The 21,387-nt window shown below is 43.0% G+C and overlaps 1 long non-coding RNA gene across 2 annotated transcripts in view; it reads right to left on the reverse strand.

Annotated features, from left to right (window-relative positions):
• Window positions 1-1,081: 1,081 nt before the first annotated feature.
• LOC128070223 (uncharacterized) overlaps window positions 1,082-21,387 on the reverse strand; it is a 168,317-nt gene continuing 148,011 nt past the window's right edge. For both annotated transcript variants that reach the window (XR_008201600.1, XR_008201601.1), the window contains exon 5: window positions 1,082-1,249. This is a non-coding gene — a long non-coding RNA (uncharacterized LOC128070223). The remainder of the gene's footprint in view (window positions 1,250-21,387) is intronic.

The following is a 21,387-nucleotide window of genomic DNA, read 5'->3' on the forward strand; positions in this document are numbered from 1 at the left end:
AGCCCTGTGACTCATGGTCTCCGCCGTGTCAGGGCTGACGTGGAAATGCGGATGGTGACTTGTCATTTTCAGCTTCAGAGCTGGAGCTGTCTGGCTAAATGGTTTCTGACTGTTCGTGGCCTCGTCTCTGGCTGACAGGGAAGGCTGCGTTTTGTGGGGTTCCCCACTCCCCGTCTCTCCTTGTACCCCAAGAAACGGATGAGTGTGTTTGTCTCTTGAATGCTTTAGAACAATGGGCTGCTTCAAGTTTTCTTGCATATGTTTTCCCTGAATATGATACTTTTTTCCCCCTCCCCTCTGCAAGTTATGGTAACATTTTCTTTTTAACAGTTAGGCAATAGGTAGTGGTTTCTCTGAATTCATTGATATATATATAGAGATGATAGAATAAAAACTTATTTGGGGTTATCAATGAGTAGCGGATATGACTTGATGGCTTTTTTCCCTCTCTTCTAGGGATTTGTGTTGGAGAAGGCAATGGCACCCCACTCCAGTACTCTTGCCTGGAATATCCAACGGACGGAGGAGCCTGGTAGGCTGCAGTCCATGGGGTCGCACAGAGTCGGATACGACTGAAGCGACTTAGCAGCAGCAGCAGCAGCAGCAGCAGCAGGGATTTGTGAAATTTGCATTCCTGGCTCAGATGTTCAAGGCTGAAGACAGATGCCAAAGGTCCTTGAACTTGCCCGGGGTCTACACCATTAGCTGTCGTGGGGTGAGAGTGGGTTGGTTCACCAAGGACTCTGCATAGAACACGTTCTGTCCAAGTGCGTCTCCCTCTTCGTCCTTTTTATTCACTGCACAGGGCTGACCTTGAGCTTACACAGTCTCATTTCTGGTTTTCTTCTCCTTTATTCTCGTGTGCATGAACACAGCGGGTCCAGAGACCTTGGGTATTTGCCTATTCAAGTAAGGAAACTCGCTAAGTAGTGCATACGCAAGAAATGCATCTTGTTTGGATAAAAGAAAAACATATATATATCCTTCTCCATATTTATTTTACTCAAAAATGATATATTTCATACATACTGTACTATATAATACAGAGTAAACAACTGGATTAGGTAGGTTGATAATAAATAATACATGTTATTTATTACTTTATTTTAAATTGTCATATACACATGTGAGGCAAAAAAATAAGACAACGTAGGGACTTCCCTGGTGGCCTGGTGGTTAAGACTTCAGCTTCCAATGCAGAGGGTGCAGGTTCAATGCCTGGGTCAGGGAGGTAAGATTCCCCCATGCTCTGTGGCCAAAAAGAAAAAAAACCCAGAAGCAATATTGTAACAAGTTCAATGAAGATTTTGATTAAAAAAAAAAAAAGTTAAAAAAAAAATGAGTTTGTTAAGAGCACAAGGGGCGTCAATGAATGAGAAATATACACAGGAGTAGTTTCAAAATGAATTATGTTAGGAATATTCTTAACCTCATACTATGTCTTGGAGCAGGAAATGGTACCCACTCCAGCATTCTTGCCTGGAGCATCCCATGGACAGAGGAGCCTGGCGGGCTTCAGTCCATGGGGTCACAAGAGTTGGACACGACTTAGTGACTAAACCACCAATACTGGGTCTATTTATTGATCCATTATACTGGGTCTATTTATTGATCCATCTGTATATATATAGAGAAAGACAGAATGCTTTTGTCTCTTCCCCTAATGTAATGTTATCAGGAAGTGAGGCGGTGATGAGGGTGTAGCCTCCACAAAGGGGACTGCTTTCCTCCAAGTGAGGACCAGCCCGAAGACACCATCTACAAACCAGCAAGATGTTCACAGTGAATCTGTCTTTGCCAGGGTCTCGGACGTCCAGCCTCCAGAACTGTGAGACAGTAACACCTGTTTTTTATGTGTGTTTACTCGCTCGGTCTTGGACTGCAAGGAGATCTAACCAGTTCATCCTAAAGGAAATCAGTCCTGAATATTCAGTGGAAGGACTGATGCTGAAGCTGAAACTCCAATCCTTTAGCCACCTGATGCGAAGAGCTGACTCCCTGGAAAGACCCAGATGCTGGGAAAGATTGAGGGCAGGAGGAGAAGGGGATGACAGAGGATGGGATGGTTGGATGGCATCACCGACTTGATGGACATGAACCTGAGCCAACTCTGGGAGTTGGTGACGGACAGGGAGGCCTGGTGTGCTGCAAGGACAGCTGCATTAATCTACACTTGCCTCAGTGACAAAGATAATGTAGTTTTGACTTGTTTTCATGATACAAGATTATTATGAAGGACACAAAGTGTACAGTTATTTGGAAGGTCTGATTTTTTCATACTGTGGTAATCCCATGTTTCCATTTTCCAACACAACTATTTAACGTCATAACTTCATCTTGGTTCTTGCCCTTTTTTTTTTAAATTGGAGGATAATAGCTTTATGATGCTGTGTTGGTTTCTGCTGTGTAACACTGTAAATCGGCCATACGTATACAGATGTCCCCTCCCTTGTGAGCCTCCCACCTGCCACCCACCCCTCTAAATCACAGAGTTCCCTGTGTTATACAGCAGCTTCCCACTAAGTATCTGTTTTACACACGGGAGAGTATATATGTCAGGGCTGCTCTCTCAATTCACCCCACCCTCTCCTTCCCCCATCGTGCCCATTCTAAATTGCTCAGAAACTTTAGGAAAGTCATCTCTCCCCCCTCAGATCCTGTTTTAATTCTTCATTTCAAAAACGCATTTGAAAAACACAGATACAAAAGAGTTGCAGAGGAATTAAAAATAATGAAAGTGACACTTTAACCTCGCCGCAAAAGAGCTGAGGCAGCAGGTTAAAAGAGCTTGATTTTCATTCTCTAGGTAAGAAGCAAAAAAAAAAAAAAAAAAAAAAAAAGTTCAGGTTTTGGGGAAGGGGAAGGACATGGTTGCAATACATCTTTCTTAGCGAATGCAGGCTCCCTAAGCAGACATAGGCAAATGAAACAGGAACTGCCAGCTCAAAGTGTCAGAATATCAAAAGACCACATTTACACAGAGTGAACTGAAGACACCTGTTGAGATCCTCTAATCCGAAAAGCAAGGGTTCATTTTTCCATTTGCAACCTGACACGGGAATTTCAAACTCATCAGAGAAGCAGTAGAAACGATTAAAAAAAAAAAAAATAAAGACGCAGATGATGCTTCTGCAGAGTCTGACTTATGCAGCTACTGCTATTATCTTGAAGACAAAAATTAACCTTGAAAATGACAACCCATCCCATGGCGAATTTTACTAAGCCTGGTAGAGAAGTTCGACTTACCTGGGTAAGACATGATACAGTTCATTTTCTCTTTTACTCAGTTAACAGATACTGAGTAAGACTCTCCAATGTGCCAGAGACCATGAGAAATAGCAAAATTCATACACTGGGTCCCCCAAGAGAATAAAAATTCAGTGGAAACACAAAATATTCAGTAAAGGATAAGCCAGATTGTGGCGAACTGTGGTGTTGGAGAAGACTCTTGAGAGTCACCTGGATGATAAGGAGATCCAACCAGTCCATCCTAAAGGAAATCAGTCCTGGGTGTTCACTGGAAGGACTGATGTTGAAGCTGAAACTCCAATACTGTGGCCACCTGATGCAAAGGGATGCTAGGAAAGATGGAAGGCGGGAGGAGAAGGGGAAGACCGAGGACGAGATGGTTGGATGGCATCACCGACGCGATGGACATGAGTTTGAGTAAAGTCTGGGAGTTGGTGATGGACGGGGAGGCCTGCATGCTGCAGTCCATGGGGTCACAAAGAGTCGGACACAACTGAGCGACTGAACTGAACTGGAGAAAATCACGAAGAACAGAGTAATAGTCATGGAAATGCAACAATCTGAGGGAAGAAATGGATGCAGCTTTGGTGAGGAAACTGGTCTCCAGCTGAAGACGCAAGGAAAGCAGAGTGTGAGACAGGCTTGCCATCGTCAGCCCAAAGGATTTCAACCCTGAGGGTAAACGTGATGGGGCTGTTAGAAGAAGGGGGACTTAGGGAGGAGGGGCTTGAACTGGGGACTGGGCTGGTTCATCTGTTCTGCGACCTGCAGGAATGGAGAGGCTGCAGGGGCAAGCTGGGGAATTAGGGAAGAACCTGCCTCTAGGTGTTAGTTACAGCTAGGGAGACGGTGGGGGTTCAAAGCAGGAAGACAATGAGAACGTCAAGGCTTCAAAAGAGGTCCGTTGTATCGCCTGAGCCGGCTGCTAAGTCTGTGCGGGAGAATGTGGACTCGGGTAAGGCTGAAAGCATGGATCAGTCAAGAACCTGATGCGGGTCCGGTTCTCACGTCTCTGCCTGTCTTCTCTGCTTCCCTGTGTCTCTCCGTCATCTGCTTCTCCATTGCCTGCTTCTTCTCCCTCCTTCCTTCCCTCCCTTCTCCTTCTCCCTGGGGAGAAAAACAACCGAAGCTTTCTGTCTGGAGCTTGGTGCATCCGAGCTCTTCTCAGAAGACCAGACGATCTGGCGGGTGATAGTGCGAGGGGTTGTGAAGAGTCAGACGCAACTGAGCGCGCACCAAATGGGGAGACCACAGAGTCAACTGATTTTGAGGAAATTAGAGGGGCTTCGGGGAGAGGCCACTGCACGTGATAAATGAGAAACGAACTGATATAGAGACGGGGCTTAGAGCATAGAGTAGACACAACCGTCAAGACGTGGTGTAACCCAAGTGTCCGTGGGAGAAGAACGGATAAAGAAGATGTGACAGACATATACCACGGATTATTACTCAGCCACAAAGAAGGATGAAACAACGCCACGTGCAGCAACGGATACAGAGAAGTCATACCGAGTGAAGCAAGTCAGACAAAGACAAACATTGCATGCAATCAGTTTTACGTGGAATGTAAAATATGATACGAATGGTCTATTTCAGTTCTGCAGCGCCCAGCCTTCTTTATGGTCCAGCTCTCACATCCATACAGCTGACTTCATGTTCTCCCCAATACACCTAACTCTGTGTTCTCCCCATTTGGTCAGAAATAGACCCATAGACATAGAAGACGATTTTACAGTTACCAAGAATCACAAACTTATGGGTTACTGACAAGGTAACTTCCAAGGTTACAAAGTTATGATTGGCATTTCCTTGGAGGAGGAAATGGCAGCCCACTGCACAGTTCGCTTGCCTGGGAAATCCCATGGACAGAGGAGCTTGGCGGGGCTATAGTCCATGGGGTTGCAAAGAGTCGGACATGACTTAGCAACTGAGAACTCAAGCACACCTGAGCAAGTAAATAACAACCACCACAGATGCTTACCAGAGGGGTAAGGGGAAGAATAAGGGATTCGGGAATAACACACACGCACACACACACACACACACACACACACACACACACACTACTATATATAAAATAAGCAAGAAGGATCTACTGTTAGAGCACAGAAATTATATCAATATCTTATAATAACCTATACTGGGAAAGCATCTGAGAAAATGTATACATGTATAATTGAATCACTTTGCTGTAAACGGAAATTTACAAAAACGTGTAAATCAACCGTACTTCAGTTTTTTAAAATGCATGAGAATGGACGTCTTGACCTAGAGACAGTGTGGAGGGACCGGAGTTCCAGAGCGAGTCAATGGAACACGATCTGAGCACGCACGCAGAAGATGACCCAACGGGGAGAACACAAAGTCAGCTGTATTGGGGAGAACATGAAGTCAGTGGTATGGGTGTGAGACTTGGACCATAAAGAAGGCTGGGCACTGAAGAACTGATGCCTTCCAACTGTGGTCCTGCAGAAGACTCCTGGAGTCCCTCTGAACTGCAAGGAGATCCCACCAGTCAATCCTAAAGGAAATCAACCCTGAATATCTACCGGAGGGACTGACACTGAAGCCGCAATACTGTCGCCACCTGATGGGAAGAGCTGACTCTTTGGAAAAGACCCTGATGCTGGGAAAGATTCAAGGCAGGAGGAGAAGGGGACGACAGAGGATGAGATGGTCGGATGGCATCACCGACTCAATGGACATGAGTTTGAGCAAGCTCCGGGAGTTGGTGATGGACAGGAAAGCCTGGTTTGCTGCAGTCCATGGGGTGGCAGAGAGTTGGACACGACTGAGCGGCTGAACTGAACTGAATAATAAAGAAAGAAACAATGCCATTCACAGCAACATGGGTGAATGTAGGGATTATCATAGTTCAGCTCAGTTCAGTCTCTCAGTCGTGTCCGACTCTCTGCGACCCCATGAATCGCAGCACGCCAGGCCTCCCTGTCCATCACCAACTCCCGGAGTTCACTCAAACTCATGTCCATCGAGTCGGTGATGCCATCCAGCCATCTCATCCTCTGTCGGCCCCTTCTCCTTCTGACCCCAATCCCTCCCAGCATCAGAGTCTTTTCCAGTGAGTCAACTCTTCGCATGAGGTGGCCAAAGTACTGGAGCTTCAGCTTCAGCATCATTCGCTCCAAAGAAATCCCAGGGCTGATCCTGGTTGGATCTCCTTGCAGTCCAAGGGACTCTCAAGAGTCTTCTCCAACACCACAGTTCAAATGCATCAGTTCTTCGGTGCTCAGCCTTCTTCACAGTCCAACTCTCACATCCATACATGACCACAGGAAAAGGCATAGCCTTGACTAGACGGACCTTTGTTGGCAAAGTAATGTCTCTGCTTTTCAATATGCTGTCTAGGTTGGTCATAATTTACCAGGGGAAAATGTCCTGGAGAGGCATAAATCAGGAGTTTCAGATGAACACACACACGGCTGTATATAAAACAGACAACCAACAAGGGCCTACTGTACACAGCACAGGGAACTCTGCTCAACATTCTGTAATAACCTATCGGAGAGAAGAGTCTTAATGAGGATGAATATATGTATATGTATAATGGAATCACTTTGCCACAGGCCTGAAAGTAACATAAGTCAACTTGCTGTAAGTCAACTGTACTCCAATAAGGAGTATGAGATAATAAATGACGTTACGATAGTCCAATCAGGCAACATTTCAAATGAAATTGTCCATAGAATTGTTTTTAATCCCTATGCAGACACGTGCTGCTGTCAACTTAAAACAAAAAGGAACCAAGCACAGCCTAAAGGGTGAGAATCATGTTTCACGTGGCAGTCTTTCTGTGGACTTAAGCGCAGGAAGCACCATCTCAGACTGCTGGCATGGACTGCTCCAAAGAGGTCAGGGAGGAGCCAGGAAATATAGGAGTTTTTGCAACAAAGACCAGGTCATTGGAACATCAAAAAATTACTGTTAATTAAGAGGGGGGGGGGGGGAGTGGGAAACTCAAGTTAAAGATGTCTGGGAAGATGCAAGAGTCTGGGCTCACTGAAATTATTCCCTGCCTATGCACCTCAGCTCTCTGGGGCCAGCATCCTAATTTTCTGCATCATGAATCCCCTCAGGGTGCCAGTTAGCTGCTGGCCTGTCAGCTGTGCCATCCTTTGTTTACTGATAAGGCAGAGGACATTCTTTATCTCTGCATAAATGCTAAGCTCTTCACTTCCTTTTTAATTGAGAAGACACACACATACTTTCCCTGGCAAACAGATGAGGAAAAAGTGGAACCAGTGGCAGATTTTATTTCCTTGGGCTCCAAAACCACTGGGGATGGTAAATGTAGCCACAAAATTAAAAGACGCACGCTCCTTGGAAGAAAAGGTATGACAAATGTTGACAATGTATTGAAAAGCAGAGACATCACTTTGCTGACAAAGGTCCACACAGTCAAAGCTACGGTTTTTCCAGTAATCGTGTACTGGTGAGAGCTGGACCATAAAGAAGGCTGAGTGCCAAAGAATTGATGCTTTTGAACTGTGGTGCTGGAGAAGACTCTTGAGAGTCCCTTGGACTGCAAGGAGATCCAACCAGTCCATCCTAAAGGGGATCAGTCCTGAATATTCTTTGGAAAGACTGATGCTGAAGCTGCAATGCTTTGGCCACCTGATTCGAAGAACTGACTCACTGGAAAAGACGCTGATGCTGGGAAAGATTGAAGGCGCGAGGAGAAGGGGACGACAGAGGATGAGATGGTTGGATGGCATCACCGACTCAACGGACATGAGTTTGAGCAAACTCCGGGAGTTGGTGATGGACAGGGAAGCCTGGTGTGCTGCAGTCCATGCGTCACAAAGAGTTAGACACCACTGAGCGAGTGAACAACAATTAGAACACACACACACATGTGTATATATTTCAACTTCCTCTCTGCTGCTGCTACTGCTAAGTCACTTCAGTCGTGTCCGACTCTGTGCGACCCCACAGACGGCAGCCCACCAGGCTCCCCCGTCCCTGGGATTCTCCAGGCAAGAACACTGGAGTGGGTTGCCATGGCCTTCTCCAATGCGTGAAAGTGAAAAGGGAAAGTGAAGTCGCTCAGCTGTGTCCGACCCTCAGCGACCCCATGGACTGCAGCCCACCAGGCTCCTCCAACCATGGGGTTTTCCAGGCAAGAGTACTGGAGTGGGGTGCCATTGCCTTCTCCAAACTTCCTCTCTAGACTATCTTTTAGAGAATTTTTGAAGCTTCAGAGAACACTAAACACAGCTATGCCTACAGCTAAATTGCTGAAAGTAACGGGGCTAATTTTTCTAAAGTGCAATGTGACATCTTAATTGCTTTTCTTGGTCTGAGATTACTCACGTCTGCCATCGCCACACTCAACCTTCTTTGATGGAATAAAATCCCACTGCCTGAAATCCTCCATTTTCTTAAGGCAGCTGGTTCCCTTGACATGTCTTTTTAATGAACGGTTATGATCAGAGCCCATGTAATTCAGTCACTGTTTTCAAAGAAGAAAGTTTAATCTAATAACTTGTTATTAAATTTTTAGTTCTCGCCGAAGCACGTTTGAAGGATATTCAAGGTAAACCATCTTGTGTCAGAATTCGAGTGCTGGGTACCTTCATCCGTTGTTAATGAAAATTTATTTCAGGCTAATAACACATCCTGCTGTCTATTGTATTGTGGAGGAGGTCTGCACACAAGCTTTATGGATATGCTAAGTTTATAACCGATAGTTTATCCTTGCCTAATTTCCAATGACAAGTAGGTGCAGCCCTAAAGAAGAAAATTGCATTTAAAATCACTGGGTTGTCTGATTACATATATACAAAAAAAAAGAACAAACCAGGTGATGGTTTAGACTTGGAGCTAAACTAGAAATGGGTCAAGTCTACCGAAGCTGGACTTTACACTGCCAGCATTTAACTCACCATGTTTTAACCTGTCTTGCTTTTTCTGTACCAAGTAAACAGATTTACAAAATTATCAAGTGTCACAGCAGTCTATCCGTGGCAGTGGCTGGGAAATAAAACTCTTTTGGGGACATAGCTAATCATAAGAGAAATAATAGGGAAGGTACAGTATTGATGATGTATGTTGGGCTTAAAGTACCCACCGGTTCAATATTGTAAAAAATCCAATCTGCAGCCTGATGAAATATACTTGTGAACAAAGACAAGTGGTGTGTCACTCGCCTTGAATCTCCGATGGGCATTTCAACCCATCCATTTTTTAACAGATTTTTTTTTTTGGGGGGGGCGGGTGGACTATTTTCAAAGTCTTTCTTGAATTTGTTACAATATTGCTTCTGTCTTATGTTCTAGTTCCTGGACTGTGAGCCATGTGGGATCTTAGCCCCCTGACCGGGGAACGAACTTGCAGCCCCAGCATTGGAAGGTGAAGTCTTCATCACTGGAGCAGCGGGGAAGTCCCATTCCATCCGTTCTTGTCCGCACCATATTCCACTGACATTCCTAATATCCTACGGCTTTGTTTTTTTTTTAATGCCCCCCCGCCCCAATGCTCACAAAGATGGCTTCCTATTTTCATCTTTCTGTGCTAATGTCTATAAGTCTCGGGAGGGTAGGGGGACTGAATGAAGGCTACACGGTTGTAAGCTAGCGAAACAGTCGGTGCAAGAGCAAAAGCCGGACTTACATGCGCCATATTGCTATTTTGGGAGAAACCCGTTATGCCTCTGGACACGCTGCAGATTGTTGATTCCTTGCACAAACTGGCAGAGTAGGAATATGCAGTCATTTGCCTCCATCTGGGAGAGGGGCAAAGACACTTTCCTACGGCCTAGGTAGTGTGTGTGTGCGTGAGTCCTCAGTCGTGTCCGACTCTTTGCAACCCCATGGACTGTAGGCCACCAGGCTCCTCTGTCCATGGGATTTCCCAGGCAAGAATACGGGAGTGGGTCACCATTTCCTCCTCCAGGGGATCTTCCTTAGGCTTGGGTAGCAGTTCATCTTATTTCTAAACAATATTTGCCTGTGACACCATAAACTACAGCTTCTGACACATCCTTCGGGCAGAATCTTGAATCTGTGGGCACTGAAAAATGGAATTCTGTCACGGGTGCTGATCTGCTTTGGGCCTCAGTGAGTTATTTCCCCTTGGAGGCTTTAAAACGTTGTCCTCAGATGTGGTCTCAGAAAGAGGAGAGCTTGCCGGTAAGAAGTTTTATGAAATTCATAGATGCATACAAGCACCCAGCGAATACTGACCTTAAAGGCGGTGTAACCTCACTCTATCATTTTAGAAGTATGGAAAGAACAGGCTGCAAGGAATGGTTGGTGGTTCTTAATATCTGGGGATCACGGAGCCTCTGAGCGTCGGAGTAAAACTACGAGCCTGTCCCTGAACCGCTGCATTTGTGCACCAAACACTGTGCATTCTCTTCGGGTCTCGGGGCAGGGTCGGGGGGGACTTGCTAGAGGATTTTATCACTGACTTGGGAACCCTGAGGTTGGATGATTCATCAAGGGTCACTCAGGCGGGTCTCATGAGATATCCTTGGAAGAAGAGTCTTTGGTTGGAACTGAAGCTATGTGATCTCAGGAATATGCTTCCCGGGTGGTTCAGCAGTGGAAGAATTCACCGGAGATGCAGGAGACGTGGGCTCCATCCCTGCGTCGGGAAGATCCCCCGGAGGATGGCATGGCAACCCACTCCAGTGTTCCTGCCTGGAGAATCCCATGGACAGAGGAGCCTGGCGGGCTACAGTTCAGGGGGGTCTCAAAGAATCGGACATGACTGAGCACGTACACATGTGTATATTATATATACATATATAATATACACACATATGTATATACACATATGGCTCAGGGATAGACGGCCATAATGTACGGCTTCATTACTAATGGTCCCCATAGCATGGATGGAACCTTCAAACTCTGTCCCAAATATTGACACACTTACCTCAAACACGCTCATTTCCAAATGACTGTTTAAAATTTATAATTGGTTTGGGATTTTACATAAAATTGGGATTTTCAGCAAGTCCTAACTGCTTGCTTCGAGTGCTTATTTTTGTTTTCTTCTTTATTTTCTGTAGGCCACTACATTCCTAGTGTGTGTCATTAAGAATAAAAAAATAAATTCTATTTTAACCAAGAAGAGGTCACCACCTCCTGGGGAGAGCAGGATACAACATCTAAATTATAGGCCTTTCTCCAAAGACCCTGAGGGACATTCTACTCCTCAAATCTGAATGTGCTTTAATATTCTTAATATTGATATTAATATTAAATATCAATGTTAAAATCAATAAGAGTTAATAATAATCAATGACAAATAAACATTAATATTCATGTAATATATACTATATACTATAAATAACATTAATGTTTATAATTATAAGATATTAATAAATATAAATATGTCATAAATATTATATAAACATAATAATCAATAATACACATACTACTTTAAAATAACCAATACTTAAAATCAATATTTTATAAGTTTGATAATAATTAATATTAATATCCTTAATATTGATATTAATATTAAATATCAATGTTAACAATCAATATTTAATAATAATCAATAACAAATAAACATTAATATTCATGTAATATATACTATATACTATAAATAACATTAATGTTTATAATTATAAGATATTAATAAATATAAATATGTCATAAATATTATGTAAACATTAATAATCAATAATACACATACTACTTTAAAATAACCAGTACTTAAAATCAATATTTTATAATAGTTTAATAATAATTAGTATTAATATCCTTAATATTGATATTAATATTAAATATCAATGTTAACAATCAATAAGTTAATAATAATCAATAACAAATAAACATTAATATTCATGCAATATATACTATGTAGCATTAATGTTTATAATTATATAGATATTAATAAATATATTTCATAAATATTATATAAACATTAATAATAAATAATATAAATACTATTTTTAAACAACCAATAATTAAAATCAATATATTATAATAATTTGATGGTAATAATATCAGATATTACATTGATTGATGTTCTCATGTTATTCAAAGAGGTAAAAATGAAAACTCTGCTAGTCAATATCAATCTGTCTCACACCAAGGGCTTTTCTGGTGTCTCAGACGGTAAAGAATCTGCCTGCAAATGCAAGAGATGTGTGTTTGATCCCTGGGTCAGGAAGATCCCCTGGAGGAGGGATGGCAACCTACTCCAGTATTCTTGCTTGGAGAATTCCACGGAGAGAGGAACCTGGTGGGCTACAGTCCACGGGGTCACAAAGAGTCAAACACGACTTAGCGACTTAAAAGCAACAGCAACAGCATCATGTCAAAACTTGTATACATCTTTCTGAGAATGGGACATTTCATATTACTTCAACCAAAGGTACCCATAATTGTCACAATTCAAAAGGGACGTCAACCAAGGAATTGCCCTGAGACTCTCAGGGTCAATCTATTATTATTATTCTGCATCATTTCTGCCAAGGTCTAGAGTCTACCCTTTAGAAACAAATGCACAATATGGGACAAAAGTCACTGGCTGCCTGTGACCTCACCTCTCACTCTGGACAGGTCTTCAAGTCTCTCATTCTTACAGATTATTTGCATGGTGTATAAATATAACACTTATATTCAGTCAGTTCAGTCGCTCAGTCGTGTCTGACTCTTTGCGACCCTATGGACTGCAGCACACCCGGCTTCCCTGTCCATCATCAACTCCCAGAGCCTGCTCAAACTCATGTCCATCAAGTCGGTGATAACAATTCCATTAGTAAATATTTGTATTTATAGATATAAAATCCTTATATTTTAAAAATGAAATTGAATATTTGACCAATGAAATGAATCACTCCACTTTTGCCAAGAACTTAATACATCTTTAGTAGTAGCAGTAATGTTAACTGTTCAGTGGTGTCTGACTCTTTGCGACCCCATGGACTGTGGCTCGCCAGGCTCCTCTGTCCATAGAATCCTCCAGGCAAGAATACTGGAGTGGGTTGCCAGTCCCATCTCCAGGGGACGTTCTCAACCCAGGGATCGAACTGGGGTCTCCTGCATTGCAGGCAGACTCTTTACCACTTGAGCTACAGGGAAGAACTTAATACTTCCTGAGAGTAAGTAAAAAAAAAAAAACAACTCAAAATGGCTCAAAGACTTAAATAAAGACCTGACATCATAAAACTCTTAGAAGAGAATATACATAAAAAATGCTGACATAAACAGTACCAATGTTTTCTTAGGTCATCTCCTATGGGAATAGAAATAAAAACAAAAATAAACCAATGGAACTTAATCATACTTTGAAGCTTTTGCCCAGCAAAGGAAACCATAAATAAAAGCAAGACAGCCTACAGACTGGGAGAAAATACTTGCAAACGATGTAACTGACAGGGACTTAATTTCCAAAATATACAGACAGTTCATACAACTCAACAACAATAAAACCCAATCCACAAATGGGGCAGAATACTTAAATAGACATTTCTCCAAAGAACACGTGCAGATGGCCAAGAGTCACCTGAAAAGATGCTCAGCATCACTCATTTATCAGAGAAATGCAAATCAAAACCACAGTGAGGTACCAGCTCACACCAGTCAGAACGGCCATCATGAAAAAGTCTGCAAACAATCAACGCGGGAGCGGGCGTGGAGAAAAGGAAACCGTACCACACTATGGGTGGGAATGGAAATTGACGCCGCCACTGTGGAGGTTCCTTAAAAAACTAAAAATAAAACGACTAATACCGCCGTATGATCCAGAAGTCCCATTCCTGGGCACATAATTGGAGAAAACCATCATTTGAAAAGATAATGTGTACCCCAGTGTTTATAGCAGCACTGTTCACAACAGCCAAGACATGGAAGCGACCTGAATGTTCATCGACAGAGGAATGGGTGAAGGTGTGGACCGACAGACGACAGACTCTTAGGTGGCTACAAAAAAAGCGAAATAATGCCACCTGCAGCAACATGGGTGGACCCAGAGATGATCATACTTAAGCAACCCACATTGAGAAAGACAAATATCCCATGACATGACGTACACGCAAACTCCAAAAACGATACAAACTTACAGAGATAAGAGTGATGCAAATGAGCTTATTTATAAAACAGACTCAGAGTTTGGAAACAAACTGTGGTTACCGTAGGGGCAAAGTGAGCAGGCATAAGTTAGGAGTCTGGGGCTAGCAGATACACAAGACTGTAGATAGAACAGATAAATAACAAGGACCGACTGTACACCATATGGAAGTATATTCATTAGCCTTTGATAAACCATCATGGCAAAGAGTATCAAAAATAATATACATGTATAACTGAATCCCTTTGCTATACACCAGAAACTAACATAACATCGTAAATCAACTATGAAGTGAAGTAAAGTGAAGTCGCTCAGTGGTCTCCGACTTTCTGCGACCCCATGGACTGTAGCCCACCAGGCTCTCCGTCCATGGGATTCTGCACTCCACTGGAGTGGGGTGCCTTTGCCTTCTCCAGGGGACCTTCCCAGCCCAGGGATTGAACCCGGGTCTCCCGCATTGCAGGCAGACACTTTAACCTCTGAGCCACCAGGGAAGACCTCAACTTTAAAAGAGTACATGGTTATTTCTAATGTTCGAATGTTCCAAGCATTATCTTTATACTCACGATTTCTTTAAAATTAAATAGAACATAACAGAGTCTTCATTTTAACGAAATCTGTTTTTAACTTTTAGCAGAATGGGTAATTCCTGATGTATAATGATTTAAAAAATGTAGAATTGGGTGTCAAAGCAAGCAATTTCATTGACATTGTGCAAATCACACTGTAGAAAATAATTAAGCCCATTGAAGCTTAAACCAATAAAAACTTCACTTTCTTATGATCGTCACAAAAATAAAGGCCTTGGAAAGAACTGAGGAGACTTTTATAGCTGTACAAACACAGAAATCTAATAATCAGATTGCAGCTTGACTAAAGACTTAAAGTTTGTATTAGGAATTATGAAACGACCATAGTCATCATATTAGGAATTGTATGCTATGCTCACAAAGGTTTTCAATATGTCCTTAATGATCATCAATCATTCTCAACAAGTATACGGTGGTTTAAAAAAAAACAAAACATTAAGTTGATATATGCCACAAACCAACACAACGGTGTAAAGCAATTATCCTATTAAAATTACGGCTAAAGAATTCAGTTCAACAATTTTTGGAAGAAAGAAGTCACACAATATGCCCAATTCTTCCAAATCCCAATTTTTTAAAACCTCTGAAGGAAACTGTGTAAGTTCAAAACCTGGCTTTATTCTACACTGACCCCTGCTAACATTATGCGGCAGCGTGGATGGGAGGGGAGTTTTGGGGGAGAATGGATACTCGTATATGTATGGCTGAGTACTTTCGCTGTCCACCTGTCACAGCATCGTTGATCAGCTATACCCTAACACAAAATGGTTTTGGTGTTAAAAAAGATTAAAATTTTTTTTAAAAAGGACAAAAAAATCCTGGCTTTATTCAACTCACTCATTTTCAAGTATGTTAAGTCACAACCCACAAGGGGGAATAGAAGACATTAATATTTAACAATCTACTGAAATTTCTATGAAATCCACTTTTTAGCATGTCTTATATGGGAAAACAAGACACGCATTGGAGAATAATTTAATCTCACAGGTTTTCACTTCCACTGGGAAAGAAAGACACAGAAATAACAGTTTCTTTTTAAATGCAAATGTTGCTTTTCAAGTTTAATAAGATCACGGCTCGTTGGATGGTGTTGGCTTTAAATTCCTTCAGCATATACACAAGTTGTTTGCAGATCTAGGAAAATGCTCTGGTCATTGCGAAAAATAGATTCTCTGTTTGGAAATATGTAATTCGGGTAAACAGATGAACAAATCAGGACAAATGGAACCCAACGTTTAAGGGCTGTAATTTTGAAACTAAGCCTGTAATCTCAAATGGCGAGGGTAGTGACTGACCTTAACTTACTGACCTTGAGTTAACTCTGCCCACTGGTTTCGTTTTAAGAACATTCTCCAGAGCTCTGTCAGGGTCTGTCTTAAAATTCTTATGCCTGTAAGTATTTTCTGCCTTATTATCTGTCAGTTAAACAAGGATGACTCCTCAAGCCTTGGTCTGGTCCTTTCTTGGTTTAAAAGTCGTGGGCACCTTATTCTTTGTTCCTCAAGGCATGTTTGCTGACCAACCTGCCAATTCCTTAAAGCCTTCTTAAGAAATTGAATGCAACCGATCCTTCAAAAGTTCCCGCAAATGTCTGCAAAATTTCCAGAAAGTGCTACACCTGCCCGTTGTCCACGCTCAACATACACACGACAGAATATTACCGAGCCCTAAAAAGGGGAACGAAACTGAGTCAGCTGCGGTGACGAGGTGGATGGACCTAGAGCCTGTCGTACAAAGTCAGAAAGAGAAAAACGAGTATCGTGCTTTCTCACATAAACAGGAGGAATTAGAAAAAAATGGTACAGATGATCTTCTTTGCAGGGCAGGAATAGAGACGCAGACAGAGAATAGAAATACAGATGCAGACGTGGCAACAGCGGGGGAAAGGGGGCGGTGGGATGAATTGACAGACTAGCGCTGCCGTATACACAGCACCATGTGCAAAACAGCCAGCCAGCGGGAAGCTGCTCTATAGCACAGGGCGCTCCGCTCGGGGCTCTGTGATGACCCAGACGGGTGGGTGGGGCTGGGAGGGAGGCTCAAGACGGAGGAGATATATGTGTACTTAAAGCTGAGAGTCCCTTGGACTGCAAGGGGATCCAACCAGTCCATTCTGAAGGAGAGCAGCCCAGGGTGTTCTTTGGAAGGAATGATGCCAAAGCTGAAACTCCGGTACTTTGGCCACCTCATGCGAAGAGTTGACTCATTGGGAAAGACTCTGATGCTGGGAAGGATTGGGGGCAGGAGGAGAAGGGGATGACAGAGGATGAGATGGCTGGGTGGCATCACCGACTCGATGGACGTGAGTCTGAGTGAACTCTGGGAGTTGGTGATGGACAGGGAGGCCTGGCGTGCTGCGATTCATGGGGTTGCAAAGAGTCGGACACGACTGAGTGACGTGACTGAACTGAACTGAACTGAACTGAACTGAAAGCTGATTCACTTTATTCTACAGCAGAAATGAAACATTGTAAAGCAATTTTACTCCAATTAAAAAAATATATAAAATTGATCCCTTTTACGTGCCAACATGTAGCAGGATTTTTAACATGTTATTTGAAAAAAAAAAAAAACCAAAATGCTAACCTATTGTGTTTAGCTATGGCCATCAGGATCATTTATCTGCTTCTTGTATATGCCAGGTGTTCATGATTTTATACTTGCTCTGATAGGCTAGATGAGTCTTTGCTGAGCTTGTTTGGGAAACTTGCCATTCTTAATAACATGGTTTTGGAGCAACAGGTACTTTTATTTTCTCCCAAAGTCCTCTTTGCAGGCAGGACGCAAACACACTTATAAACTTTGAAGCCTCTATGGTTTGTAATTGGTGGGGCAATGAAAAAGAGCCAAATCGTGGGATGTTTTAGGGTATACGTGACACCCTCCCAGCTATTTCCCGTCTTAGATAATATTTCTCCATTAAACTGTGCAGTGTTTTTTTTTTAAAGACTTAAAATTTTTCTTAAATTTATTTATTTTTAATTGAAGGATGATTGCTTTACAATGTTGCGCTGCTTTCTGCCGTATGACAATGTCAGTCAGGCACAGGTATACACGTGTCCCCTCCCTCTTGAACCTCCCCCACCCCCCCACCCCATCCCACCCCTCTAAGTTGTCCCAGAGCATAGATATCAGTTCCCTGAGTCATACAGCAAATTCCACCTGCCATCTGTTTCACATATGGTAATCTATATGTTTCAAAGCTATTCTTGCAGTGAAGAGATGGGAATACCAGGCCACCTGACCTGCCTCTTGAGAAATCTGTATGCAGGTCAGGAAGCAACAGTTAGAACTGGACATGGAACAACAGACTGGTTCCAAATCAGGAAAGGAGTACGTCAAGGCTGGATATTGTCACCCTGCTTATTTAACTTCTATGCAGAGTACATCATGAGAAACACTGGACTGGAAGAAGCACAAGCTGGAATCAAGATTGCCGGGAGAAATATCAATAACCTCAGATATGCAGAGGAGAGTAAAAAAAGTTGGCTTAAAGCTCAACATTCAGAAAACGGAGATGATGGCATCTGGTCCCGTCACTTCATGGGAAATAGATGGGCAAACAGTGAAACAGTGTCAGATTTTATTTTCTTGGGCTGCAACATCACTGCAGATGGTGACTGCAGCCATGAAATTAAAAGACGCTTACTCCTTGGAAGAAAGGCTATGACCAACCTAGATAGCATATTCAAAAGCAGAGACATTACTTTGCCAACAAAGGTCCGTCTGGTCAAGGCTATGGTTTTTCCAGTGGTCATGTATGGGTGTGAGAGTTGGACTATAAAGAAAGCTGAACGCTGAAGAATAGATGCTTTTGAACTGTGGTGTTGGAGAAGACTCTTGAGAGTCCCTTGGACTGCAAGGAGATCCACACAGTCCCTCCTAAAGGAGATCAGTTCTGGGTGTTCTTTGGAAGGACTGATGCTGAAGCTGAAGCTCCAATACTTTGGCGACCTCATGTGAAGAATCGACTCATTTGAAAAGACCCTGATGTTGGGAAAGATTGAGGGCGGGAGGAGAAGGGGACGACAGAGGATGAGATGGCCCTATAGCATCACTGAATCAATGGACATGACTTTGAGCAAGCTCCAGGAGGTGGTGATGGACAGGGAAGCCTGGCGTGCTTGGACAGAACTGAACTGAGCTGAACTGATTTTTACAGTCTTTACTGAATTTGTTACAATATTGCTTCTGTTTTGTGTTTTGGCTTTTTAGCTGCAAGGCATGTGAGATCTTACTTCCCTGACCAGTGATCAGATTCACACCCCTTCTTTGGAAGCCCAAAGGGTGCATTAATTCAAGCTTCAATTCAACCTACAAAGAAAACATTTAAAAAACTATTTGATCAAAAGCAACAGTCATTTTCCTTTCAAAACTGATGAACATTCTGGGGGAGGTTGATTATAATAGGCTTAAAATTTTATAACAGTCTTTGATGATAACCCCAGGCACAGTTTTTGAAAAGAAATTGTTGTTTTACGAATTAGTCCTTTGGTTGTTCAGAAATCCAACAAGTCCATTTGGGTACGTGCAAAATTAGAGAATGATGACTCTTCCATAAATAATTACATGCTGAGAAGCTCTGACTACATTAAAGATGGTTACTTATCTGTAAATTAATGAATTTTTAAATGACATGTTCTTTTTTCAAGAGGTGTCATTATCTAATTCTCATTAATTTTCCACACAAATAGCTCGTTTCTTATACCCAAATGAGTTGCATGGTTTTTCTTGTGCATTTCTATAATATCTCAGATCCTTGAAAACCTAACCAAAATACATAAGCAAGTGATGCGTGGGTTTAAGAAACCCATGATTCTTTGCTTCCCATTATTATTATTATTTTTTAACCATTTATTTTGTATTTGAGTATAGCGTATTAACACTGTTGTGATAATTTCAGGCTGATAGCAAAGGGACTCAGCCACACACACACATGTATCCGTTCTGCCCCAAACTCCCCTCCCATCCAGGCTGCCACGTGACACTGAGCAGAGTTCCTTGTTGCTGTCCAGCAGGTCCTTGCTGGTTCTCCATGTTAAATACGCCAGAGTGGACAGGCCCATCCCAAACTCCCTAACTATCCCTCCCCTCATCCTTCCCCCTGGTGACCATAAGGTTATTACAGTGGATTGAGCAGAGTTCCTTGTGCTGCCCAGCAGGTCCTTGCTGGTTCTCCATGTTAAATACAGCAGTGTGTCCATGTCCATCCCAAACTCCCTGACTATCCCTTCCCCCATCCTCCCCCCTGGTGACCATAAGGTTATTACAGAGTATTGAGCAGAGTTCCCTGTGCTGGACAGCAGGGCCTTGTTGGTTCTCCATGTTAAATACAGCCGTGTGTCCATGTCCATCCCAAACTCCCCAACTATCCCTCCCCTCATCCCCCCCTGCTGGTGACCATAAGGTTATTACAGTGGATTGAGCAGAGTTCCCTGTGCTGTCCAGCAGGTCCTTGCTGGTTCTCCGTGTTAAACACAGCAGTGTGTCCATGTCCATCCCAGACTCCCTAACTACCCCTTCCCCCATCCTCCCCCCTGGTGACCATAAGGTTATTACAGAGGGTTGAGCAGAGTTCCCTGTGCTGGACAACAGGTCCTTTCTGGTTCTCCATGTTAAATCCAGCAGTGTGTCCATGTCCATCCCAGACTCCCTAACCATCCCTTCCCCATGGCAAGCATAAGTTCATCCTCTATGTCTGGGAGTTCCTTTCTGTCTCATCAGTAACTTCTTCTGTGTCACTTCTTTTTAGATTGACATATAAGGGATGTTGTGTGGTATTTCTCGTTCTTTGACTGACTGACTTCACTTAGTATAATAATCTCCGGTCAAATCCATGTTGCTCGACTTCCCAGGTGGTTCAGATGGTAAAGAACCCTCCTGCAATGCAGGAGACACGGGTTCAATCCCTGGGTGGGAACTTCCCCTGGAGAAGAGAATGGCAACCCCCTCCAATATCCTTGCCTGGAGAATCCCCAGGACAGAGGAGCCTGGCGGGCTTCGAACCATAGGGTCGCACAGAGTCGGACACGAGTGAAGCGACTTAGTGCTAAGTTTGTGTCTCTGCTTTTGCAGCACCTCGCGTTCTAGGTTTGACACCTTGCATTCTTCCACATTTCCTTAATTTCAACATAAGAGTGGCTAACGGCAGGGCAAGGTGCACACAGGGGCTTTGTGTAGACCAAGTCTCTGTGTGTCTCTGATGCCTGAAGGATGGTCCTGATTACTGAGGGTAAAGAAGTGATTTAAAAAAAGAAAGAATAACCCAATCAAAGAAGCTGCAATAGAGCTAAGTAGACATGTGCCCAAAGACGACACACCAGTGGCCACAAAGCACGAGAAAAGATGCTCAAAATCCCCGATGATCAGCGAAATGAAATCAAAGTGACAATGAGGTATCAATTCGCACCGGTCACAGTGGTCATCATTAAAAAGTCTACACACAGTAAATGGTGGAGAGGGCATGGGAAGGAGGGAACACTCCCACACTGTTGGTGGG

Source organism: Budorcas taxicolor, chromosome X (genome assembly GCF_023091745.1).
Source record: "Budorcas taxicolor isolate Tak-1 chromosome X, Takin1.1, whole genome shotgun sequence".
NCBI lineage: Eukaryota > Metazoa > Chordata > Mammalia > Artiodactyla > Bovidae > Budorcas > Budorcas taxicolor.